Here is a 26,992-nt window from a genome sequence, read left to right on the forward strand (position 1 = left end):
CAACCACGCCTCGACTGGGTTTTCTATGCTTTATTTAGTAAGGGTATTTATAGCGCTGAGCCCTCGGGCATCGGAGCACTGTACGCACGTGGACCTCAATTTAAAGAAATGCCAGATGTAGTGAAAGTGAAACTAAACACCCTTCGACCAATGATGACATAAGGATGGCCCCTATGCGACCCGTAATTCCTTTTTGGCTGTCTGTTCATGAGCTCCCCCAAGACAAGGGATGGCAAAGACACTGGCACGGGTATTAAAAGACAAGCCGTAGTTATTACCAAGACTGCCCCTTATTGACAAACAGGTACCTAATAATACAGAAAAACACAGTATTGACAAAAAATCAGGTGTTCCATCAATTGCCTTTAAAATAAACCTTTGGTGTTGGGGTGTCCAAAATTGGTGCAGGAGGGATGGATCAATGCCAGATTATCAGAATAACCACTGACTTTGTCAAGGATTTACATTTTGGGTTCATTGCATGTAAATACACTTTATGTCGAGAGAGCCAGGAAAATATGGAGAGGTCTGTCGTTACACCTGTGGTGGAGAAAGAAACATACAGAAAGGTGGAGGGAAAGAGATCCAGGCAGGAGACAGAAAAGGAAAAAAAGTAGTGGAGGTTAAACGGAGCAACTAACTTCGATACCTCGTCAGGGGTAGTAAACCCGGCCTAGATAAATACAATTACAACTCTCTCTGAATAAGAAGGGGAAGGGGGAAGGGGGAAGGGAAAGGATTCAGAGTGGTGCAAAAGGAGAGACGCCATCAGAAGGAAGATGGGTCATGGGGAGGCGGTAGAGTGAATATAAGGGGGTGTGTAAGGACAAATGAAGTGGAGGTGAAGGGTAGGAAGATGGGTAGAACGGAAAAGATGGGGACGGTGGGGAATAAGGAAGGGAGAGTGCGAATATGAGAAGAAACATAGAGACCTGGAGTATAGACAATGGAGGGATGAAGTAAGGACTGGGGCGCAGGGAGGGACAGACCGTGAAAATTAAAAGCGAGAAAGGCCGGAGAGAGGAGGGAAAGTAAGATGGCGAAAATATCTACGGGAAGTTAGCGGAGAATGACGTGTAGAAACAAACGGAAGGGATGGGAGCAGAGAAAGAAACGAGGAAGTAACCGGATGAGAATGCGGAAGGGGAAGAATAACCGAAGGGAAAGAAAATGAGGATAATGGGGGTGGAAAGAGTGGAGGTGGAAAGAACAAAACGTGATGATGAAGTAGAAAGGCGAGGAATAAGAATAGAGTGATTGAGGCAACTGTAATTGGTAAGGACACAGGGAAGAAGCGGCCGTGCGGCCGCGAAAGTGAAAGTGATCGCGATCAAACAACAAAGCGGCCATGCGGCCGGAAAGTGAAAGCAAATGGTGATCAGGCTGCCAAATGGTGCGCGCGCCCGGCGCACATGCACTGTATTTGGAGGCCTGAAAGCACTCGTTTGCACTTCCAGATCCCCCATTTACAAAAGCTCTCGCGAGAGCAGTGATAAAGCGCTGTCTCAGGCGAGACCTAAAAAGAGTTCTGGCACACAGCAGCTGAAGAACCAAAGTGGAAGGAAACTACTTCACCAGTGCGCCTCAGCCTTTAACTGAAGTGACATATCGGCAAAGCTAATGAGCTAGGAGTCAGCAAAGAGGTGAGACAGTGGAGTAAACCAATGGTAAGTAGTAGGTGGGAAAAAAGTTGGATTATTGATTAAAGCAGGTCTTGAAGACAGCCCATACGTGCTGTAGCTCGACCTAATGAAATGGATGAAGAGAGGCTGCGCCCATCCACATTGAGTCTGCCTAGTAATAGGACCCAGTCAGCGAGGAACACAATTAGCAGGGATCATCTTTCTGAGGAAAGGAGTGAAGAGAAAAATATACCCAGCCAATGTCTGACCATCAGGAAATAGGACCCAGTCACCGAGAGGCACAGTTAGCAGGAACTCATCTGTCCGGAACGAGGGGTGCAGATTTATCTCTGTGAGTATTCCTAGCCGTAGGTGCTTGGGATCCAACAGTATTGGTGCACTTAGTATTCAGCTAAGTTCTCTGGTGCGGGCAGTCCAGTAAGTGGTAAGTGGTGGTTACCCTGCATTGCCATAGTGTTTGGAAATATGTCCCCCTTTCAGTGTGGCATAGGAGGCATTGAGGTGTTGCGGGTCTTCCCAAGTTATGTAGCCGGGTTCTATAATAGTATGTCCTATGTAGGATCTTAAATAGTATCAGGCGGAGACGGGCTTTTATCACCACTTCGCTGGGGTGTATCGGTGCTGCCTCCCAGTCTAGGTCTTCAAAAGATCCTAGTTCTCCCTCCCATTTAGCCATTAGGTTTACTAATGTGTCTGGTTGGTTGCTGATCAATAAATCCATCAGGGAATTTTGAACCGCGCTACTCACCCGTAAGGGTCTCAAGGCCGCAGGGGGGTATGGGGGAGAGCAGCTCGGTCAGTCGAAGAGCCAGGTCTTGAGGGTTTTCCTGAAGGTGTGCAGAGAAGGGGCGTGTCTGATGTCGATCGGGAGCTCATTCCAGGTCTTAGCCGCGATGTAGGGGAAGGATCTTCCACCAGTTCTTGCTCTGCGGATGCACGGGACTTCGGCGAGGGTGATTTTGGCGGATCGGAGGTTTCTCCTGGGTACGTGGAAGGAGATTCTTTCATTGAGATATTGGTTTCTGGAGTTGTGGAGGCATTTGAAGGCATGGGTAAGTATCTTGAAGGTTGCTCTCTTCTTGACAGGGAGCCTGTGGAGGTCGCACAGGTGATGTGTTCTGGTCGAGGGATGCAGAGGATGAGTCTGGCTGCGGTGTTCTGTATGGTCAGGAGTTTGCGGAGCAGAGACTTGTTGATTCTGGCATAGAGGGAATTTCCGTAGTCTAGTCTGCTGGTTATGAGAGCCTGGGTGACGGTCTTTCTCGATTTAGGGGGGATCCAATTGAAGGTCTTCTGAAGGATGTGGAGGGTGTTGAAGCAGGTGGAGGCGACGGCGTTGATCTGTCGGCTCATGAAGCGGGAGGAGTCGACTTCGATGCCGAGGATTTAGCCGTGGTCCATGGGGGGTGGGGAGGCTGCCGATGGTGGTGGGCCACCAGGTGTTGTCCCATACAAAGGGGGAGGGTCCGAGGACGGGGACCTATGTCTTCTCCGAGTTGAGCTTCAGGCAGCTGCTGCTCATCCAGGATGCGACGTCCTTCATTCCTTCCTGGAAGCTGAGTCTGGTGGTGACTGGGTCCTTGGTGAGAGAGAGGATCAGCTGGGTGTCTTCGGCATAGGAGACTATGCTGAGTGTGTGCTGTCTGACAATGGCGGCGACGGGGGGCCATGCAGATGTTGAAGAGCGTAGGGCTGAGTTATGATCCTTGGGGTACTCCGTAGTTGATCTCTGTGGGTTCGGAGAGGAAGGGTGGCAGTCTGACTCTTTGGGTTCTGCCATTGAGGATAGAGCAGAGCCATTCGAGGGCGGTTCCCTATATGCCGGTGTCATGGAGGCTGGCGGTGAGTGTGCAGTGGGAGACAGTGTCAAAGGCTGCGGAGAGGTCGAGTAGGATCAGGGCCACGGTGTGGCCTTGGTAGAGGAGGGTGCAGATATTGTCTGTCGTGGCGAGTAGAGTAGTCTCGGTGCTGTGGTTGCAGACCCCTCCCAATGCGGAATCCGCATTGGGAGGGGTCGAGGATGGGGTTCTCGTCAATGAATTTCGTTAGTTGGACGTTGACTGTCTTCTCTGCGACTTTGGCCATGAATGGGAGGAACTAGAACGCGAATTGGAGGAGGGAGCAGGAGGGTCTTATAGGCCCAGGAGATCACATTTTCTCCAATTTCCCCCTTAAGTAGTCTTCCCTCTAACGGTACATATTCAGGCATTGCCTCCGTTTCAATCTGTTGTGCTTACCAGGTGTGAGTAACCTGTAGGTATTTATAGTGCTGGGTGGAGGTTAGTTCACTCTTTCTAGAGGTAGTGAATGTGAGAGTAAGAGCCAAACTGAGTTGGTCCAGTGCATATGTGGGGTGCTCACTGGGGGCGTGTTCCCAGTCGTTAATGACAAGGTGTGCCGCACAGTCATAGTTTCTAATGTTAATGAGCGATATGCCTCCATTGTATTGATTTCTTTGCCGTGTGTGGAGGGCCACTCTATGGGTTGCACCATCCCAGAAAAACGTTCCGATTATCCATTATATCTTGTTGAACCCTTCGTCCGGCACTTTCTGATATGTGTTTTGGAGTATGTAGAGGAGCTTTGGTAGTGTTATCATCTTATACAAAGCTGCTTTGCCGAGGAGTGTCAGTGGCAGCATTTTCCATCTGTCTAGGTCCCTCTTGAAGTCCGCAACCCCTCTATAGATATTATGGTGCAGGCTCATTTCCCTATTCAGGGTAATGTACATGCCCAGGTAAGTAAAACCATCTGGGGTTATTTTCAGGCACCCTTGAATATCAGCTCGATCTAACTAGCAACCTGCTATGTATACACTGGATTTGTCCGAGTTTATCCTATAGCCTATATGGGTAGGGGAGGGTACGGAGTGGGTTCATGACAATAGGAGGATATCATCCATGTTGAGGGATATCCTCTCATCCTCGGATGTCTCCTCCCTCTCATGGAAGCCTATGATATCCGGATGTGCACGGACTATACATCATGGGGACCAGAGCCAGGTTAGGAACACGTCTAATTGCCGTGCCACCTTTTGTTGTGAGCAACGAGTTGCTCTGTCGAAAAGCTCCCGTCAGCCTTGACCCACAAATTAAGGGGTCACAGAACACTGGGTCAATCGGACCTGGTGCTCAATTGCAAAGCTGGCTAATACTGCACCTCGCCATTTCAAGCACCAGCATTGCGGTAGTGCTAGAGTTAAGACAATTTCTCTAATTCCTCACGGTCCTGATTAATTGCCACTAGACCCGTTAGGGGCTACCTTAGGCAAGAAACATGTTGACCTTATGCACGACACAGGCCCTTTAGGACCATTGTATCCAGCTAGGGCTTCCTGCTTTTAGCTAGGCTAGTGCACTCTCGGAATACAATTTAGACAAAAGGGCAGCCCTAGACCTATTTTAAACATCACTTTGCACTTACTGTACTACCTAGTCCACAAACCCACATGCGCCCAATGGCTTCATCTACAAAAAGATCTCCGCTAAAGAACCCCTTTGCGGGTGCCCGTTGGGCATTGCAGCACCAGCCCGATGAGGAGCAGGCCCAATGATGAAGAATGACATCCTCCGGGGTGTGTGAGGGCACTTCTTAACAGACCTGAACACTCCCACTCTCACTTAGGAACTGCACAACAGTCTATTATTCAAGTCGCCGGAATATACATACCAATGGTTCTAGTGTTAACACAAATAGCAGTGGGGATAGTGGCTTATGCAACCTCTTAAATGTGAGCAACATATATGAATATTTTAAATGTGACTAATATACAACATAAAGGTAAGCTATAACAATGTTCTATCTCAAAAGGACTGAGGGAACTCCAGTGGCTGCCGATAGAGAGGCAGATTTTATTCAAAACATTGACCATAGTCATCTACTGGGTGTTCTATAAGTCTGGCCTTAAATTTCTCTCCGAAACAACTTTGTGCCTTATTGCCCCACAGAACTTTAAGATCAGGTATTAACAAATGATTGTGAATTCTTAACTTCAAGCTACAGACCAAAGGAGGAAGATCATTTATTGTATTAGGGACAAAGGCCTGGAACCAGCTTCCTATTTTATTAAGGCAACTGGAAAATTATGCCATGTTTAGAAAATCTCTTAAAACTTTTCTTTTCTCTGCCTCTCTCAGGGTGCCCTCTAATGGAAAGTGAGATGTGAATTTTACCCAGTTCCTGGATTTCAGCGCAGAGGTAACCAGTTTATGGTGCGATTGTAGCATTTCACAAATGTATCATGTCATTTCATTGGCTCTTTGATGTTTTTCTTTGACGTTTGAGGACCATGCTGTATAACACATTGCTTTGTTCTGCTTTATGTCTGTAAAAGGTACTTTAGGCATAACTTGGAGATTTATTAGATAGCTGTAGTGTCTGCTAGGGTGAGGTGCACTGTGAAGCTCTATGAGTCACACCAACATAGGGATTTAACTTTGCCAATGTAAGGCTGTACTAATGAAGGCTGATTGTTGGTCATTCCTAGGTGTGCTGGACTGAGCACATTGGTCAGGGTAAACTCTCACAGGACGAGAGTCTGCTGACGTGCAAATGTTTTTTTTGATTAAATATTGTGGAGGCTTCATTTCATATAGAAGAAGCAGACAATGTTGGAGACTAAGGTAGAGCCAGAGAGAGCAGAGTCAGGGGAGTTCGACAATACACAGGCTGTTATTATACTATGCACATGTATTTCTCCATATTGCCAAACCTGTCGACAGTTGTTTGTGCTCATACAAATGCCAATAAAATGTGTTTACAAAAAAATAACACTACACAGGCTGTTTACGTCATAAGGTGCCACGCAGGTATAGGCTGTCAGACACTGAGAGCTTTTCTGCGATTGGCTGACCATTGACTTGTTCGGGCTGTGATTGAAGGGCGAGCTGTAAACTCCACGAGTAAAAGAGACTTTAGTAAATGGCGACAACAGGCCATTTATGTTAGCAATTAGAGGTGGAAATCATGGGGATACCTTCCTCGTAAAAGCAAAATGAGTTAGAACAGTTGGAGAAATTCCCACCTGAAGGCACACCAGATAGGGAAATAGCAGTGATAAAAGGGTTCTACACATGAATCTGGGCTCAAACAATGGCATCAATATACTGATAAAGATGGTGAATTACAGTCCCGAATCCCCCTAGGTGACATGAGAATTTGAGGAGGGGAATATATGATTTCAAACAGACCCACTCAATTTTAGGCATTAAACATTTGGGAGCAAATGGCAAACGAAAAACACAGAAAAAGATTTGCACTTACAACAACTAATAGATTCTATTCATGGCTTAACATTCAGGATGATGAAAGGCAGAGAAGGTGAAGGGAGGATGTGATCGAGACAGTAGACGCTTACGATGTAATAGACAGTTAAACTCTGAGAGAGGAGAATACCATCTCTCAAAAGAAGACCAGAGAAGAATCAGAAAGTGATGAGGAGGACGCCTTCTTAGACAAGCTCTTAAGGTGCTGACCACCCCCATACAATGCAGCCCTACCAGCAAGAAACACAAACCAAACCCCCAAAGACAATGAAAATAGGGCATCGAGCCTTGCAGAGGCAAGTGCCCCTCTAAGTTATATAGAGGCAGGAATTTCACCACAGAACCCGCCAGTCCAGAATACCCCTCTATCAAACCTTGTAATTATGAGTACTCCCCAAGTTCAATCTGCCCAAGCGTTCATAGAGCTCAATAGCATTCCAGACACCAGAAACCTGACAGGGAGAATTATTGGAATCCCCATACTGATCACTGTTCCCAGAATGATCCCATTACCCAATGGATTGGACCCACAGAGGATAAATGTCACCCAATTGAAAATTGAACTGGAAGAAATTGTCATGGACAATGTGGGATTAGATTTCTTCGTTCTTGGGACACTACACTCAGAGTGAGTTGATCTATTTGAGCAAAGAAGCTGCAATGGGAGCATATGAAAAGATGGAGAAATTACCGGATGGGTGAGAGTATGATCTAACTCAAAGAAAGAAACATCAAAGGAATTCCAGGATGACTACGAATGACAGGGACTTAAGGGCACTGAAACCAAAAGGCTGAAGGACGTATGTGAAGGAGTGATTTGGAGAAATTCAAGGAGCAATTGTCAAAGAAGGAGAAGTTGAAAGTGAGATGGAAAAGGGAAACAGTAGGGAAATACGATGCAGAGGAAATATTAAAGGAGTATGCTTTAAGGAAGGTCCAGGAAGGAGCTAATATCCATGTTCCATGGTCTAGAGCAAATCTGTTCCATTTCAAGAATACACTCCCTAAGTGTACGGAAATCCCAACAAGTGGTACACAGAAATAGATCAGATCGTAACTATTTCAAAGGTGTTGTGGGAAGACTTGGACATATTGTTTGAAGTGACAGTCCAAAAGGATATATAGGCAGAATACAAGAGAGCAGTAGACTGGCCGACTCAGGAACCCCCAAGAGTATCAAACACAAAAACGCTGTCACCAATAGTGAAAGCCAAGTATGATGCAGTTATTGCCTACCTGAGAATAAAATTACCCCTGAAGGAAATTAATTGGCCCAAGAGCTTTAAAACTCAGCAGAAACCTAAGGAATCAATTCACACTCATTTTGGGTGACTGATGCAGGTATGCAGGGAACAGAGTGGCTTGTAGAATCCCCTCAGTGAAAACATGGGAGGGTTCCTCACATCCTTTGTTTGTGGATTTAGACTCGAGATCAGTTCACAGATAATACAGGGTGTGCTTTGCTGGCAGCCAAATCTGTTGGACGAGATCATGCACTATGGCAAGTATTGTAGTGGGTAAATATTGTAGTGACACTATAGAGGATAGGCGAAAGGGACTAAAAGAGAAATTCCTGACCGTCCAGACTAAATTAGAGCACAGTGGAGTAGTGAGAGGTATGAGTGTGATTGACTCAGGATTTGGCTTAGATGTGAACAATGGAGTAAACATGCAGGGAGGAAGTGTGAGTAGGCATGGAGGAGGATGAGCGAATGTGAATGGTGAGTGCATTGGTGCGTTGAAAAAGGTTACCCCATGTCACATTTGCAAAACGTTTGGACACTGAAGAGGGAGCATCGATATAATACTGACAGGAGGAGTATTAAGCCCCACGAAAGTTCCTCTAATGCTGAAGACCCTGACCAACCCAAAACTCTTGAAGCCAGGGTTGCCTCAAGCTCCTTTGACACACATGCAGATGGAGAACGGAAGTCCCAATTTCTAGCCCAATCGCTGAACTCAGCAAGTTCTGTTTCTGAATCCGGCTTCACAGATCACCATCATATTAGAAGATTTCTTAGCACTAGGACAAGCTCAATGATGGTGCGTGAGGGTGTAGGAGGACTGCATACTTGGAGCAGTTCTACAAATGGGTTAGAGTGGCTGATATGTGGAGGGAGAAGCTAATGGTCACTCCATCTCCTTTTTGGTTGACACTGGAGCCACTCGTGCCACCATGCAGACAGTTGGCATTCCGAACCTACCCCTCTCTGGAAAAGAGGTCCAAGTTTTATGCAGTTTGAATTAGCAACATACAAATTAAGTTTCAGCTCCTGTCCCAGTAAAGATGGGGACTATGAGTGATCAGCACGAGTTTGTCGTTTGTGACCTATAAAGACCTGTTGTGCAAACTCCACTGCATGATTTATTGCACGCCAGAGGGAATTGAATTAGAGAACCATGCTATGGAAGCAGAGTTTAAATTAAAGTCAAAGGAGTCCAAAGTTCGGATGTACCCCATTTTTACTAAAGAAGATTTGTCCCTTAATGTAAAGGATAGTCAGAGAAGAAGTTTGGGACTTCACAGGGAAGAATCAAGGATGCTGCCCATTTAAAGAGCACTCTTAGATCTGACATGTTTTTCCCCTAAACACAGTCTTACAAATTGACACCAGAAGCAATAGCTGGCATACCGCCAATCAATGAGAATATGATATAACAGGGTATTTTGAAGGAGATCATTAGAATTCCATGTAACTCTCCAGTTATGGCCTTTCAAACAGCAAATAAAAAGCAGACAGAGAACCTCAGAAAAACATACCAAATAGTCGTTCTGAGCTATCATATGGTACAGACCCCAGCCGTGATCCTACTCCAAATTCCCCCAGAAGCCAAGTGGTTCACGGTCACTGACTTATGTCAGGCATTTTTTTCCATTCCCCTTCATGACGAGAGCCAGTATTTCTTTGCATTTTGGTTTCGAGGGAAAACTCTTGCATGCTGTTGCCCTCCGCAATGGTATAGAGAGAGCCACTCATACTTTAGCCAGGTTTTGAAGAAAAATCTAGAGACTCTGCAATTACAATGCAGTTCCTCTGTAGTGCAGTACATTGATGGCTTGCTTGTGGCGTAGGTAACAAAAGAAGCTTGCAGACTACATGCCATAGCCCTGCTCAATCATCTTGCTGAGAATGGGCATAAGGTTTCTCACAAGAAACGACAGTACTGCCGAAAAGAGGTCAAATATTTGGGACATCGGAGTGAGAAGGGAGCCATGAGGGAGTGCCTGGAGTGCATTGAGGTTGTTCTCAAAATAAGGGTCCCTGACCACACAGGGAGAGGTACGCATGTTTTTGGGCATGGTTGACTACTGCCAACATTGATTTCCAAAATTTCCCATGTGGTGAAAGAGTGGCTTCCGTGCATTTATGTCAGTGACCCGATAACAAAGGATGACTAGAGCATAGAAGCCTTCCATGAGCTCAAAAATGTACTCAGTAGTGCACCCACCTGCTCTTGGAATACCAGACTACACCAAAGAGTTCTTATTGTTCTGGCATGAATGAGATGGGTGTGCATTATCTGTGTTGACATCGACCCATGGTGATTTGAAAACACCTGAAGCTTATCTATTTGTGACTCTTGACTCTGTAGCTGCAGCATCACTGGTTGTCTCAAAGCTGTCGCAACAGTGAGTTTAAGCAGGGGTGGTTCCTTCTTTAGGGTCAGGCTGGACTGGTGTCCTACTGTCGCCTGACTGACATGCACACTTGAGTTTTTTCTAACCTGAGCAATGTTAGGGAGCTGGGGTGGATTATAGCCACAGACCCCAGTCTCCTTTGGGGTGCTTGTTTCATCTGCTTCAACCAATCCTGGTGCCGCTTTCATGTTGCTCACTGACATAAATACCATGAGAGCAGCGTCTGGATTGCATTTAGATGCTAGGTGGCAGGCATCTGCCCATCAACAGCGGTAGTTTTGCATAATATGGCCAATCACTATGTGGCTTTATTTTGAAGTCATACAGTCATTGGTCATGCTCTTCTGTGTCCCGCCCTGTGACGGGACGCTCTTCAACCAATTTACATGCTTTTCACCATTCCGGCCGGTGTACACTGCTCCATTATAGGGGCTGGAAGGGGCCTCCGTCTGCAAAGAGCCTGCCTGCGGCCCACCTAACAAATGCTGCATGAGTTGCTACAGTTTCCTAATTTTCCCCTCAGTGTCTCGGATGGTGCAGAGCGGACACTGGCCTCCTCATCTAACCTCCCACCAGAACCCCGGGCAGGGCCGGCTCTAGGGCGGTGCGATCAGTGCGACCGCACCAGGCGCTGACTTGGGGTGGGGGCGCCATGTTCATCGTTTTAAAAGCACCTGATGCCAAGTACAATGTCCCAGCAATTTTCAGGCATCAATAAAAATGACAAATCCGGTGATTAATGTTCTTCCTGGAGAGAGACCGGAGCTTTGTCTAGTGAACGTTTTGACTTATCATATCGCGGAGGGTTAATATGCCTGTTGCAAAGAACGTGTCTCATTTACATCACAAAGTGCATATCATATAAATAAGTCAATGGGTTACTGCTTTTGTCAGAGATCATTTTTTTACTTTCAGTTTATAAGTTAAAATCCTGATATAGAGCAGTGAGCTATTAACTGCCATAAAAGAGCTGCATGCAAACTGCAAGGAACATATTAGAGCTATATATTTTTTGCCCAGTCTTTTGTTGTCCTAATATTGCAAAAGGGGTTCATTTGGTTAGAAATCTATTCTTATTATTAAAGAAAAACCCTAACAATGGTGTTACATTTTAAATTCAGAATTTATGCTTTCCCAGTCCATGGACTCAAACTATACTGCCTACCAGTATGGATGAAACGTGACTCCAACTCGTTGTAGGCCTCTGTCTTATGTAAAATTTCCTATATAGTGATTTACACATGTATGATTGTCTCTGTGCAATGCATGTGTGACGTAAAGCATTCCAACATCTTAAACTGGTATGAGTGGTGCTTTAAAACCAAATTAATCTAAGAGACAGTGGTTATGAAGACTTGAGGGGCACTGTCAAAGGGCATTAGTGAGGGAATCCGTGGTGGAGGTGGTTATTGGGGGGGAGGGGGCGCCAACAAACATTGTGGCACAGGGAGCCACCAGTGCTAAAGCCGGTCCTGACCCCTGGCTTCAGCAGGAGTTGTGTGGTTTTTTACCTTTTGCTGCAAATGCAGATCAGATGGTGGCTACAGTGACATCTGTGAAATAAGATATCCGTGTAGAGAAGATGATGCAGACACACGTGATATGTAAATGAAGATTTATTGAGCACTTTGACCAGACAATGTCAACGAGCTGCCTTCAGGAACAGGAACAACTGGCAACTGCCCCAAGCCAGTACAAATATTCAAAACATGCACATTCTTAACCCAACAGATTCCCTGAGCTTCCATCGTGAGGGTTCTCGTGAGAATCCTCACGAGGGAAAGAAAGAAAGAAAACACTACACATCTCCTCCTTTACAGACATAAATAAGTATCAGTTACAAATATCCTCTAAGATAACAGGACCTTTGATTACCCTTTTTCCAAGAGTGTTCGGCGTGTTGATATCTTCTTTTTGTGAAACGTCTTCACCCTCTTTGGCCGATGAATCCTGTGAAAAATATGAAAAATCATTCAAGATAGACGATTTATTAACAACACCAGAATCAATAGCAATAGGTGACTCACAATAGGGTTGTTTACACAACGCAACCCTTTTGAGATTCCAACATTTCCCATTATCCAAAATGACAGCGTTTTTCCTTAACTGAGCTATACGTTGAGGCTCAAAAAACTTGCTTTCATTTGGAACAAATCCAGGTTTCTTGATTCTGACCCACTGACCAACAGACAATTTAACATTTTGAGTATTATGCTTTTGGTCATAGAGTTGTTTGTATTTGTCATGCTTAAGACTCAAATTGTTCTTGACATCAGCTGAGGACCAACTCACCGCCCCGCAATCCTTAATCCAACCAGGAAACCACTTGGCTCTAGGCTTCCTACTGCTCATGAGCTCAAAAGGGATACATTTAGTAGAATCAACAACAGAAACTCTGAACGACCAAAGTGTTTTTAACAATTGCGTCTCCCAAGGAATATTGTTCTTAAAAGCCAACTGAATGACACCTTTCAAAACTCTATTGTTCCTTTCAACCAAACCATTTCCGCTTGGATTATACAGAGAGGTGGTTTTATGTTGAATTCCACATTTAGATAAATATTGTGTCATAACATCTAAAGTAAACTGTACCCCATTATCACTAATGATGAGAGCTGGGGTGCCTTCACTCAAGAACACGTCATCAAAAAATGTAATCAGTGTCAGTGTCCAACTTTTTGATCACTTTGACTACAGGCCATTTAGAAATCACATCCATCATAGAAATGACATATTTTCCAGAACTGCCAACTGGACCCATGATATCCACAGCAACATGTTCCCAAGGAGATTCAGGGCACATAAAATCACTCATGGGAGGTCTTAAAGTTTTATGGGTTTTATCAGAAGATGAACACAAACCACAATCTCTCACCGATCTCTCCACCTCAATATCTAAACCAGACCACCAATACCTGCTTCTGACAATGCACTTTGTTTTAAAAATTCCTAAATGTCCATCATGGCATAGGGATATAATTTTACCTCTTAGACTCTGCGGAGGAACTAATGTATCACCCCTCATGAGATTACCCTCCAATGAGGATAACTCATCTCTGACTTCCCAGAAAGCCTTCAAATCCTTAACGTCCATTTTACGAGGCCAACCAATGCACAAAAACTCCAAAACTTTCTTTAAACACTCGCCTTTGGTAAGAGCCTTCATCCATTCCTCAGTTTTGGAAAGAATCGTACCCCATAGTCCCAAAACCAAACAACTTCAATATCATCCATGAGGTCATCCTGGTTTTCAACCATCTGAACTGACAACCTAGAGAGAAACTCAGCAACAGCATTTTTTTGTCCAGGTTAGTACACCACTTTGTTGAGATAATCCAGCAACCGCATTGAAATTTGTGCTAATCTGGCAGTAACATTCATCATTCCAACATTAGACAAAATCTTAACTAACGGTTTATAATCACACTCAATAATGACGTCATTTCCCCAAACAAATGTACGAAAGTGTTCCAGAGTCCAAGCACAAGCAAGTGCCTCACGTTCAATGAGAACATAATCCAAATAACCACAAATCTTGTGCATTAAACGCTGGAATACAGCAGCTGCGGAAGCCAAACCAAATGGCATTCTGGTATATTGAAAACATCCAATGTGAGAAATGAAAGCAGTAAGACTTTTACAATCCTTAGACAGAGGAATTTGGTGGTAAGCTTGAGATAGGTCAATAGTAGAAAAAACTTCCATTCCTTTGGTTTTAGTGAACATTTCATTGATTTTTGGGAGAGGAAACTGGTCTATCAAAATGTTACCATTGAGATGGCGCAAGTCAATGCACAATCTAAGTTTTCCGTTGGCCTTCCTCGCGGCAACTAACAGAGAAATCCATTGAGAAGACTCTATAGGTTCAATGACACCATCATTGGCTAACCTATTTAATTCTTTCTCAAATTCATCTCTAACAGAGAAAGGAATATTCCTAAATTTGTGAACTTTTGGAGATGCATCAGGTTTGAGATGGATGTGATGCTCAAAACCTTCCAACCTGCCCAAAGTTCCAGAAAAAACATCAGAAAAATTATCACATTGAGACTTGCCTAAGCATTCACCTTCATCTAAAACAAGAGCGTGTTCTACACCATTAGGATCGAGAATAATATTGAAATCCCTTTGGTCTCTCCACCCAAGAACAGGCGGACCTTTTTTTGAAACATAAAGTTTGCACAAAGCACTTCTGTTTTTAAACCTAAAGAGGAGTTTCCTAAATCCAAGCAATTCAATAGACTCACCAGTATAACTCTCAGGAGCAATATCAGGTTGCAGTGATCCAGAACCCAGTTTTTTAACAAACTTATCGGACCATACAGCCTCATTCACAATTGTGAAAGGTGAACCGGAATCAGCAGCAATGTATAAATTGACTCCCCCTAAGGACATTAAACACATCGGCTTGTTGGAATCGTTACTTTGCACAATATTATGGACTATATTACCATTAGTTCTTTGTTAGAAATGGGATCTCTGGTTGGCTAAGGCGTGCGCCAAAGCCAGGCAGAGACCACCACTCAGGGCAAGGGAGTTACACGCCAAAGATAACCCCTGCTCACCCCCTTGGTAGCTTGGCACGAGCAGTCAGGCTTATCCCGGAGGCAATGTGTAAAGCGTTTGCGCACGCACACAGCAACAACACTTTAGGTACACCACAAAAGGAACTCCACACAAGGTTATATATAAAAATTGCCTTTGTATTGTCATAAATACATTAGAAACATAATCACATAATATACACTGTGCCAACTGGCACTAGGCAGTATTCACAGGGGACTATTTACACAAGACAGGGCCAATGGACCACCGTCAGAATCATCACTTAGTAGAAATTAGCAAATGTAGAACATATATTAACTGTAGCATAAATTGTAGATGTAGATCACAACCAGTAACTACTGGTAAAAGTTAGGAACACACTACGCACTCATAATCACATTAGGCCTAGAACACAGTATGCAATCACTGTAGGCATAAACACCTGAGATCTAAAAACCATTAGCATAACGCATTACGCACTTAGCATCACAAGCATAAATACATTAGGTAATACCTGAAAGCATGACCACCAGTCGATATAGGACATGTAATCAATGTGGAACACTACCAGTGATTACTGGCAAACACTGGACTCAGTAGTAGAACCTGCAACATAAAACATATCATGCCATCAGCATCACATCAGGCGCAAACCACCTCATGCACCAATTTAGAACTCTGCGCCCTGTGTCCAGTAAAGTCAGGGCGGGCTGCAATAGCAGCGAAAGCAAAGTGCGCCAAACTCGCCTAAACTGGCAGCTGCCCACTAATTGCTGGGCAGCTGTGAAAATTAGCACGGGCACCGAGGTGCCCCCTGAGCCCCTCTCTGGGACTCTAAATGAAACTGTCCCCCAAGGTTGCAGCTGCCCGCTACGGCGGCGCAGCTGAGGACACAAAACCAGCACCGGCACTCACTGTGCCACAGAGGCCCCACTAGGACTCCAAAACAAATGGGCCCAACGATGCAGCTGCCCGCAACGGCGGTGCAGCTGTGTACGGAGATCAAGCACCGGCACCACTTCCTGGGGGAGCCCAACTCGGGGGGCTCTTGAAAACAAATGCCCCCAACGTGGGAGCAACCCTCCTTTGGGCAGCTGTAGGCGTAGGACACAAATGGGGCGACAAGCACAACCCGCCAACCACGTGGAGCCCCACTCACTGGGGCATCCGATGTGCCAACTCTGCCTCCTCTGCCCTGCTTTAGTGCCGCTTCTGACCCCCGCAATGCTTTGGGGAGACCCCCTTCACCGGGGCTCCTCTGGGTCACGACGTTGTGGCAGGGGGAGGGCACCGGCAGTGTGCCTTCGTCAGCCCCGCCTCCCGGGCTTTCTTTTCTTTTCCCGGTCCCCTCCGTTGGCCCGCCGGTCACCCTGGCAGACTCCCAGGCAGCAGGATACCTGCGGGGCTCTCCCTTCACCATGGGAGCCCCGCGGATACGTCGTAGCCCCTCTCCTCCTTTCCTGCGACTCTTCTCCGGCCACGGGAGCGGAGGGGAGCGGAAATGGAGCCAGCGAGGCTCTCGCGTTCGTCGGCAGGCTCCGCCCACGTCCCAACACCAGGCGCCTGACTTCCTGCTTCGCACTCCACGGCACCTGGGTCGCGGCGGTGATTTCTTAGCGATAAAACACAGGGTGAGCTCCCGCTGAGTAAATACAATCCCAGCTTCAGCAATAACGCGGGGTGGACTCCCGCTCTTCCAATAAAGATGATTGCGGGGTGGGCCCCCGCCGGCAGCACGAACAAATTTGGGGTGGGCTCCAGCTTCGATAAGGAGCTCAGGGGGAAATCCCACACACCGGGATTCCCTCGCAGCCTCGCGCTGCAGCAGGGCTTGCTCCTCTCCCCTTAGGCGACCCAAATGCAGAGCTCACGAGGCGCTAGGCCACAAAAGTCCGCCAAAAGGCAGAAAATAAGAGAGTCCTTGGTGCTGGGGAGACCCCAGCAAAGCGCAGCCAGGCAGGCCAGCACGCAGGGACCCCCAGGAAGCAGCAGCTGGGTCCGGCAGCGGTTCCTGCTGGCAAAGTGTACTTCCACAGTAAGAACACGCACACACACTTTCATGGGGTCACAGCCCTTATATTTATATCACATCTCCCTTTGTCTGTAAGCACAGGGCTGGGGAAAAAAAACAGATGCAACTGGTTTGGGGGAGCTTTGGAGCACTTTGTTGTGCTCAGCTCCTCTCCCCTTTGTCAGGTGGGAGCTAGGTGCGCAGACGCACCACAGGGGGTGGAGCCAGCATTGAGGAGGGAATGCACAGTCCTATTCAGGTTCCAGGTGCAACTCCTCCCTCCAATCTAGATGCAGATCTCTCTATTCACCACCGGGCTGACTCACCCTGGCTCCTGGAATTCCTCACACCATCCAGCACCTGTCAACCACAAGCCAGACATGCACTCCACATCAGGCAGGCAAACACACAGCACACAGAAATGCCAACTTCTAAAAGTGGCACTTCTCCACCAGTCACAATAAATCTGCGCACACCATTGCGCAGCATTTATTCTCACGAGTTCGCACATACTAAACTCGACCCTGCACTCCTCTCACACCAGGAATTACCATGGACATGCATATCCCCCATGCATTCCTATGGGAGGGCAGGCCAATCTCACCACACGCACGGAGTGCGCACGCACTTTACACTGGGCCGTAGTGCTAAAGTGTGCATAGGCCAAAAACAACTAATATTAGGTCACATTAAAAGGCAAAAAGTTTAGGGGTGAACCTGCCAAAAGGGCCAAGTCCAACACAACCCCCTTCCAGCCAAAACGCAGGGCAGACCAATCACCACTGTGATGGGCTTCCCTGCTTGGGGCGATAGAACACGGACGCGGGCCCGCAACTGCAGGGACACCCTCCTGTTCTACGCCACGGTGAACCCATGTGGTTCCTTCTGGAAAAGCTGTCCGAAGCAACTGGGCTACCCCACTGGTACTCCCTAGGTGTCCGTGGCCAGGACCAGGCCCTAGGCCATCCAGATGTATCTGGTACCTGCCATCTCAGAGTGGGGGGCAGTAACCCCCGGCACATAGTGACCATTCTCCACTCTACCCCTCATCAGGGCAGTTCTAGACTGCCACCGATCCTCCAGCCTAGGGTCCGTACCCTCAGGCTGACCAGAAGTCACGGGCGAGGCTCTCCTCCCCCACCTCTTCTTCTACGGTTCCGCCCTCTCCTCCTCTGAGAGGCACCCTTATAACACAACTCTCCCACCAGTTCAGGACCTCTTTCCAAGAACTGGTCTCCCAACCTAGGGTTTAACCCCTCAGGTTGCACCGGGGTCAGAGGCGAGGACTCCCTCCCTCTGCACCCCCTTCCAGAGTTCTGCACCCTTCCAACTGGAGCGGTACCTCTGGAAGATGAACCAGTCGGGACACTGGTTACAGACGTCCTTCCCTCCAGGTCAGGCAGATCCTGAACCTGGCCTCTCAACCTTGGGTCTAAACCTTTTGGCTGAGTACTTGCCTGGCACTCCAGGACTTCTGGGGACTCATACGGTATCCCCCCCAGGGTAACACATGACTCATGTGTCGTGTGACAGTCTGCCTGGCGCAGATCTCCCGTCCCCTGTCCACCTGTCAGTGTGCGAAGATACCCCCGGAACAGAAGTGGTGTCACCCTGGTCACTTCTAGGAGACTCAGCCCTCCCGGCTCGTCCCTGAGCCACTGGCTCTTCCACTGGGGAACACAGCCCCATGTCACCACTCTCTCTGGACTTCGGTACCCTCCCAACTGGCGTGGCACCACCAGACACCGGAACCACTGGAGCTCTATTTACCGACGCTACAGGTTCTCCAGACACTAGGTGATCCTTCTCAAATGGACTAACAGGACAGCCTAGGCTCCCAACCTGGTGTTCCCTGAAGAAACCATCCAGGTTCTGAGACAGGGTTTCGGGCACCTGGGGACACTCAGTCCCACACTCACTCCTACTCCACTGAGACAGGACGTGAGCCCCTACACCACTCTCACTACTCTGGGACCTAGCTGGGCTACTCTGAACCTCTTCCCCACTACAGGACGGGAAGATACCTGAGCCACTACTTTTGGGATCACTCCCCAATGCCTCTTCAGAACCTCTGGCACTTTCCCAGCGGTCTGCTTCTTCTGCAAGGCTCCAAGGACAAAAGGAGTTACACCTCAACAGGTGTTGGAGCAACCCCGGAAAACAACTACTGAGCATCTGCTCTTTGATAACCATATTGAGCAGTCCATCAAAATCATGTTCCGGGTTAATCGTCACCCAAGCCATCAGGGCATCAAAACATTCATCTGCAAAATCCCCCCAAGACTGGTGAGACCGCTTCTTCTTACTGTCCCTGAACTTCAACCTGTACTCCTCTTCTCGGGATCAAGGTACCATACTTTGGGAACTGGGAATGGGACCTCCTGCACTGGACTCTATATCGCTGCCACCACTGGACCCCACCTTTACTGGAGATTCCAGAAAACCACAACTGCACTTAGTGGATGATCTACCCTCCAGAGCTAATTTCACCCTGGCGAAGGCCCTCTCAGCCTCTGCCATCCTCTCCTGCGCTAGGACCCACTCAGTCTCTAGCTTCTGCTCCTCCACATTCAGCTGCGCTATCTCCTTGGCATGCTCTAACCTGAGCTTCTCCAAAGCCAGCTGATGTTCCCTTTCTTCCCTCCTATCTACCCACTCCTCGGGGATAGGGAAAGGGGTGGGGCGCTGCCCCTGACACTGGACCCAGCAAGGGACTCCCTATCTATGGGGTCCTCACTATCTACTGGTGTCCCTGCACTGTCATTTTCCTCCTCCTCTTCAGACTCTTCAGGGCTCCCCTCAGACCCACCACCCTCTTGGAGTGCGGCCTGGTCCCTGCCTATCTGTGTCCATCTATCCTGCTGCCAGTGTAGCAAGGCTGTCCTAAGGGATAGCCGAGTGTCTTCCTCACACACTGCTAAGCTTCTCTCCTCACAGAACCCCCTTAACTCCCACATACTGTATTCCAACAGATTATATGCATTAAAGGTAGGTTCCATTCTTGGCAAGGTACTAAAACCCACACAGGTATAATGTAAGACTCCTAGGCTGAAGATCTGAAGCAAGAGTACACAATTTGAAAATGACACTTTCAGGAGAAAAATAAAATCTGAAATAATAATCCCCAACATGTGATTGTTGGAAAACGAGGCAGCATCTGTGAGGCCTGCACAAATAACATGACTACATTTGTCCTTCACTGGGAACCAAACACCCAATTGTAGCGCCTGACTCTCAGAGGGTAGCGTTGCAGAGCAGTCTGAGGCTTACTCAAGGGAGGTGGTGTGGGCTAGTAATCGCCATTTGCAGGTGCACAAAAATAACACTGAATAATTGATTGTCCAGTCTGTACTTTGCTTTATAAAAGTAAGAGTACATTTATTAAACACACACACTACTCAATACTATGCAACAATTTACAAATATACATACCTGTTGGAATTACTTTGTGACATTGCATAACATCTCCACCCCTCCCGCAAAGGGGGGGTGGGGTCTAGTACCACCACTCCCATGTATGCACATCAACTTGCCCCCAATGCAGTTAGTTGAACATAACCTGGAGCGAGGGCCCTGCGCACTGGCACCATCCCAATGGCGACCCACCCCATTACCTCAACAAGCATTAAAAAGGGGTAAACCTGCCTTGGTGACACATGACCCTGACTGAGCAAACTCCTACTGACCATAAAGTATGCACCTCTATATCTTAAGGGCTAGCAGTCTGGGGTCTTCACCTAAGCGCAGCAGCAAGAATCCATGTTTACGCACACTTTAGAATGACAGTATTCATCACCTTGGTTGATCATTTGAATGCATTGCAATTATAGCCCCAAGGGCATCACAGATGAAATCACAGGATTGCACATATACAGCCAGACATCCTAGCAGGACTGTCTGGCAACATAGCCCCACTTGGCTTATGACATCTCCTTACACATGTGACTTACAGTCCCTTCAAAAGAAGTACTCCTGGCAACTACACTTCTCCTGCAGTGCGCCTCTTCACTTTAAAAGGAATCACAGGTAAAAGCATGGGATTACGTAAATACCGCCAGACCCCCTAGCAGGAAGGTCCAGCAACATAACTCCATTTAGCTTAACATCACCTTACACAGGTACTTCACTTTACACATGTGACTTTCAGTCCACCTAAAAAGAAATAACCAATAGTAAATGCATTTCGGTGCAATTACACCACTTCACCTCCAGGGGGTGCCCTTCTCCAGACATCCCCAACTCAGCCCTTCACTCCATGATGCACTTCATGGTACACCCTCAGCTGTAGAACATAAGTTCCAGCCTAGAAGGTGTTAAAGGCTGGCTAAGCCCTTGAGGGGTTATTCTTTCAGATGCCCCGTGAAACTTAGGGGTGGACTGTTCTTCTTTATGCTGGGGGAGACTGCGGTGCTCCTGCAGCCCCCCTGCACCCCTTTTCACACGTGAGGGTGACCCCCCTCCTCTGGGGGCCACAAAGCACCAAAACAGCAGATTTCCAAATGCCTGGCGAGGCATTATGGGGCGCTTCATGCTCCTCTTTACCAGCCCCAGCCACTGGGAACACTCTCCTCTGCCCTCTGGGTCTCTGAGAGGGTAGATTCAGCAGTGTGCGGTCTTCCGTGAGGGCGACCCCCTCCTCTGGGGGCCACAAAGCACCAAAACGGCAGATTTCCAAATGCCTGGCGAGGCATTATGGGGCGCTTCATGCTCCTCTTTACCAGCCCCAGCCACTGGGAACACTCTCCTCTGCCCTCTGGGTCTCTGAGAGGGGAGATTCAGCAGTGTGCTGTCTTCACTGGCTCCCTACGCCAGCCTTTCGCCAGGCTCGCCTTCTGGGACCCTCTTCTCCCTGCGCAGAGGCCCCTGCTTCTGTGCACCAGTCCTGGGCTCTTCTTCTGGTGCTGATAGTGTCCTGGGGGCAGTCAGGGGATCTCTCCTTCCAACTGCCCATTGCGCCAGGCTCCAGCACCTTGAGCCTCAGCCGAGCACACACCCCAGAGAGAGCTTCTCTTCCTGTGCAGGCACTTTTTAAAAGTTGAGTAGGGGGCTGGCAGGAAGTCTCTGTTGGTCCTATCAAACAGCGACACATCACGTCCCTGCCCCTGCTCCCTCCTTCTTGTCCAGCCTCTGGGTTTGTTCAAAATGGCGTCGTCCAGTGTCTCTGGCCACATGGCCTCTGAAACCCAACTCCTTCCCTCCTTGGTGCAGCCTGGTGCCTGGCACCCAGCGACAGCAGTTGATGGATTGGCCTGCAGCCCCTCCCATCTTCTCTTCGTGGAAAGGAGGCCCTAGCTTGTGGAAGAAAGGTTATCAATCCATCCAGCTGAGGTCAGCCCTCCGCCTGGATCTGGTCATGGCTGGCTCAGAGAAATATGACATTTCTGGATGACCCAAAAGCAGTACAAATATGACTTTGGACTCTGCAAAATACTTCTTTTCACATTTGCTACATTGGACTTAAGTGCGTGTCTGGAATCTGTAGGCCTAATTGAAGTTAATCTAGCCCCTGGCTCCACATTCCCATAGGGGAATAAGGAAGTGAAAACACAGTAAAACACACTGACTTTCCCTGGCATGTTTCCAGTGTATAAAGCCTATTCCACCCAAAACTGCATAAGTCCTGCCACACCATTCACTTTGTAGCTGCTCCTGGACTGCGCACGCTAGGAATCTCCCCTGCGCAGCCCGTACACGTGTGCACACGCATGTACACATGTGTCTTCATGTAACCAGCCCGGTGTCCCTTACTCCAGCTGCTGCGCAGTGGCCTGGTCAAGCCAGGGGAACACCAGTAAAATCCCCATGCAGTCTCTTACATCCTGAGTTCATTGTGGGTGAGTCCCAATTTATGAGACTCCCCCCACAGTAAAAGCTCCGCAATTAGGTGCTCAAAAAGCGAAAAATCCGGGCGGCCCATAGTGTCAGAACCACCTTCTAACAGTGATTATCTAAATGCAGAGCTTTTAGTGCAACCAGTTGTCGCTGTGGTACTGCGCAAACACAAGTCCTAATCCCACCGCTGATCACCAATGTTAGAAATGTGATCTCTGGTTGACTAAGGCGTGCGCCAAAGCCAGGCAGAGACCACCACTCTAGTCAGGGCAAGGGAGTTACACGCCAAAGATAACCCCTGCTCACCCCCTTAGTAGCTTGGCACGAGCAGTCAGGCTTATCCCGGAGGCAATGTGTAAAGCGTTTGCGCACGCACACAGCAACAACACCTTAGGTACACCACAAAAGGAACTCCACACAAGGTTATATATAAAAATAGCTTTTGTATTGTCATAAATACATTAGAAACATAATCACATAATATACACTGTGCCAACTGGCACTAGGCAGTATTCACAGGGGACTATTTACACAAGACAGGGCAAATGGACCACCGTCAGAATCATCACTTAGTAGAAATTAGCAAATGTAGAACATATACTAACTGTAGCATAAATTGTAGATGTAGATCACAACCAGTAACTACTGGTAAACTTTAGGAAAACAATACGCACTCATAATCACATTAGGCCTAGAACACAGTATGCAATCACTGTAGGCATAAACACCTGAGATCTAAAAACCATTAGCATAATGCATTACGCACTTAGCATCACAAGCATAAATACATTCGGTAATACCTGAAAGCATGACCACCAGTCGATATAGGACATGTAATCAATATGGAACACTACCAGTGATTACTGCCAAACACTGGACTCAGTAGTAGAACCTGCAAGATAAAACATATTATGCCATCAGCATCACATCAGGCGCAAACCACCTTATGCACCAACTTAGAACTCTGCGCCCTATGTCAGTAAAGTCAGGGCGGGCTGCAATAGCAGCGAAAGCAAAGTGCGCCAAACTCGCCTAAACGTAGCAGCTGCCCACTAATTGCTGGGGAGCTGTGAAAATTAGCACGGGCACCGAGGTGCCCCCTGAGCCCCTCTCCGGGACTCTAAATGAAACTGTCCCCCAAGGTTGCAGCTGCCCGCTACGGCGGTGCAGCTGAGCACACAAATCCAGCACCGGCACTCACTGTGCCTCAGAGGCCCCACTAGGACTCCAAAAAAATATGGGCCCAACAATGCAGCTGCCCGCAACTGCGGTGCAGCTGTGTACGGATATCAAGCACCGACACCACTTCCTGGGGGTGCGCCACTCGGGGGACTCTTGAAAACAAATGCCCCCAACGTGGGAGCAACCCTCCTTTGGGCAGCTGTAGGCGTAGGACACAAATGGGGCGACAAGCACAACCCTGGCCACGGGAGCGGAGGGGGCGGAAATGGGGACAGCGAGGCTCTCGCGTTCGTCTGCAGGCCCCGCCCACGTCCCAACACCGGACCCCTGACTTCCTGTTTCGTGCTCCACGGCACACGGTTCGCGGCGGTGATTTCTTAGCGATAAAACGCAGGCTGGGCCCCCGCTGAGTTAATACAATCCCAGCTGTGGCAATAACGCGGGGTGGGCTCCCGCTCTTCCAATAAAGATGATTGCAGGGTGGGCACCCGCCGGCAGCACACACAAATGTGGGGTGGGCTCCCGCTTTGATAAGGAGCTCAGGGGGGAATCTCACACGCTGGGATTCCCTCGCAGCCTCGCGCTGCAGCAGGGCTTGCTCCTCTCCCCTTAGGCGACCCAAATGCAGCGTTCACAAGGTGCTAGGCCACAAAAGTCCTCTAAAAGGAGGATAATAAGAGAGTCCTTGGTGCTGGGGAGACCCCAGCAAAGCGCAGCCGGGCAGGCCAGCACGCAGGAACCCCCAGGAAGCAGCAGCTGGGTCCCGCGTCGGTTCCTGCTGGCAGAGTGTCCTTCCAAAGTAAGAACACGCACACACTTTCATGGAGTCACAGCCCCTATATTTATATCACATCTCCCTTTGTCTGTAAGCACAGGGCTGGGGAAAAAAACAGATGCAACTGGTTTGGGGGAGCTTTGGAGCACTTTGTTGTGCTCAGCTCCTCTCCCCTTTGTCAGGTGTGGGCTAGGTGCTCAGACGCACCACAGGGGGCGGAGGCAGCATTGTGGAGGGAAGGCACAGTCCTATTCAGGTCCCAGGTGCAACTCCTCCCTCCCATCTAGATGCAGATCTCTCTATTCACCACTGGGCTGACCCACCCTGGCTCCTGGAATTCCCTGCACCATCCAGCACCTGTCAATCACAAGCCAAACATGCACTCCACATCAGGCAGGCAAACACACAGCACACAGAAATGCCAACTTCTAAAAGTGGCACTTCTCCACCAGTCACAATAAATCTGCGCACACCATTGTGCAGCATTTATTCTCACGAGTTCGCACATACTAAACTCGACCCTGCACTCCTCTCACACCAGGAATTACCATGGACATGCATATCCCCCATGCATTCCTATGGGAGGGCAGGCCAATCTCACCACACGCACTGAGTGCGCACGCACTTTACACTGGGCCATAGTGCTAAAGTGCGCATAGGCCAAAACCAACTAATATTAGGTCACATTAAAAGGCAAAAAGTTTAGGGGTGAACCTGCCAAAAGGGCCAAGTCCAACACAACCCCCTTCCAGCCAAAACGCAGGGCAGACCAATCACCACTGTGATGGGCTTCCCTGCTTGGGGCGATAGAACACGGACGCGGGCCCGCAACTGCAGGGACACCCTCCTGTTCTACGCCACGGTGAACCCATGTGGTTCCTTCTGTAAAAGCTGTCCGAAGCAACTGGGCTACCCCACTGGTACTCCCTAGCTGTCCGTGGCCAGGACCAGGCCCTAGGCCATCCAGATGTATCTGGTACCTGCCATCTCAGAGTGGGGGGCAGTAACCCCCGGCACATAGTGACCATTCTCCACTCTACCCCTCATCAGGGCAGTTCTAGACTGCCACCGATCCTCCAGCCTAGGGTCCGTACCCTCAGGCTGCGCAGAGGCCAAAAACAACTAATATTAGGTCACATTAAAAGGCAAAAAGTTTAGGGGTGAACCTGCCAAAAGGGCCAAGTCCAACAGTCTTGAATTGAGACAATCATCATCATCACTGTCTCATTAGCAGAGGATAAAAGACCCTCCTCAATGCACTTAACTTTATCCTTGTTGTGCCTCCTAGTGTGGCACACTTTGTGAAATGGCCAGTTTCACCACATAAAGTGTATCTTTGTCTGAGGGCTGGACATTTCCTGTCGTTAGCAAGATGATTTTTACTGTCACATCTATAACATCTAAACTCTTTCTTGCTTGAAACACTATCTCTTTTACTAGAGACCCTGTTTGCAGAGTTGACTTTTAATTTGTTGGAAAGAACTCTGGCAAAAGTTTCTTGTTGCAAATTATCTGAATTCTCTTTTTTGCACACCTACCCGACAATTCAGCTTTCCTTGCAATAGCAAGCACATCCTTAAGAGAATTGTCACCGTTAACCCATAATCCATCTTGTATAGAAGGATCAAACGCATGCATGACTACTTGATCTCTTACTAACTCTTCTTCAATTACTCCAAATCTGCAATCAATAGCAAGTTTTTGAAGAGCAGTTACAAAGTCATCTATAGATGCATTCTTAAGCTGTTTCCTTTGAAAGAACTTAAAACGAGTTACACCAATACAAACTTTAGGTGAAAAATAATTGTCTAAATGATTAATTGCTTGGTTAAAAACGTTATCATCACCAGACACAATGTCTTTGTTCAATTTGCCATATATCCTTAAGCCTTCAGGACCCAAACTATGCATCAATAACGTTTTTTTTCCTTTCACCAGTTAACTTATTGGCATGGTCAATAGTAAGAAGATAATTAATAAAGTACTCCTTCCATTGTCACCACGGAACAGGAGGATCTCCAGAAGTGCACATGAACTCTTTAGATGGATTAACGGTAATGTTGGTAATAGGAACAGCCATAATATAATTGGATTAAAACT

At 47.8% G+C, this 26,992-nt stretch overlaps 1 long non-coding RNA gene across 3 annotated transcripts in view; it reads right to left on the reverse strand.

The window, feature by feature from the left end:
* LOC146823052 (uncharacterized) overlaps nt 1-26,992 on the reverse strand; it is a 339,929-nt gene that overhangs the window by 146,136 nt on the left and 166,801 nt on the right. For all 3 annotated transcript variants that reach the window (XR_014962128.1, XR_014962127.1, XR_014962129.1), the window contains exon 4: nt 12,423-12,497. This is a non-coding gene — a long non-coding RNA (uncharacterized LOC146823052). The remainder of the gene's footprint in view (nt 1-12,422; nt 12,498-26,992) is intronic.

This window comes from Triturus cristatus, chromosome 5_2, assembly GCF_964204655.1.
Source record: "Triturus cristatus chromosome 5_2, aTriCri1.1, whole genome shotgun sequence".
NCBI classification, from domain to species: domain Eukaryota; kingdom Metazoa; phylum Chordata; class Amphibia; order Caudata; family Salamandridae; genus Triturus; species Triturus cristatus.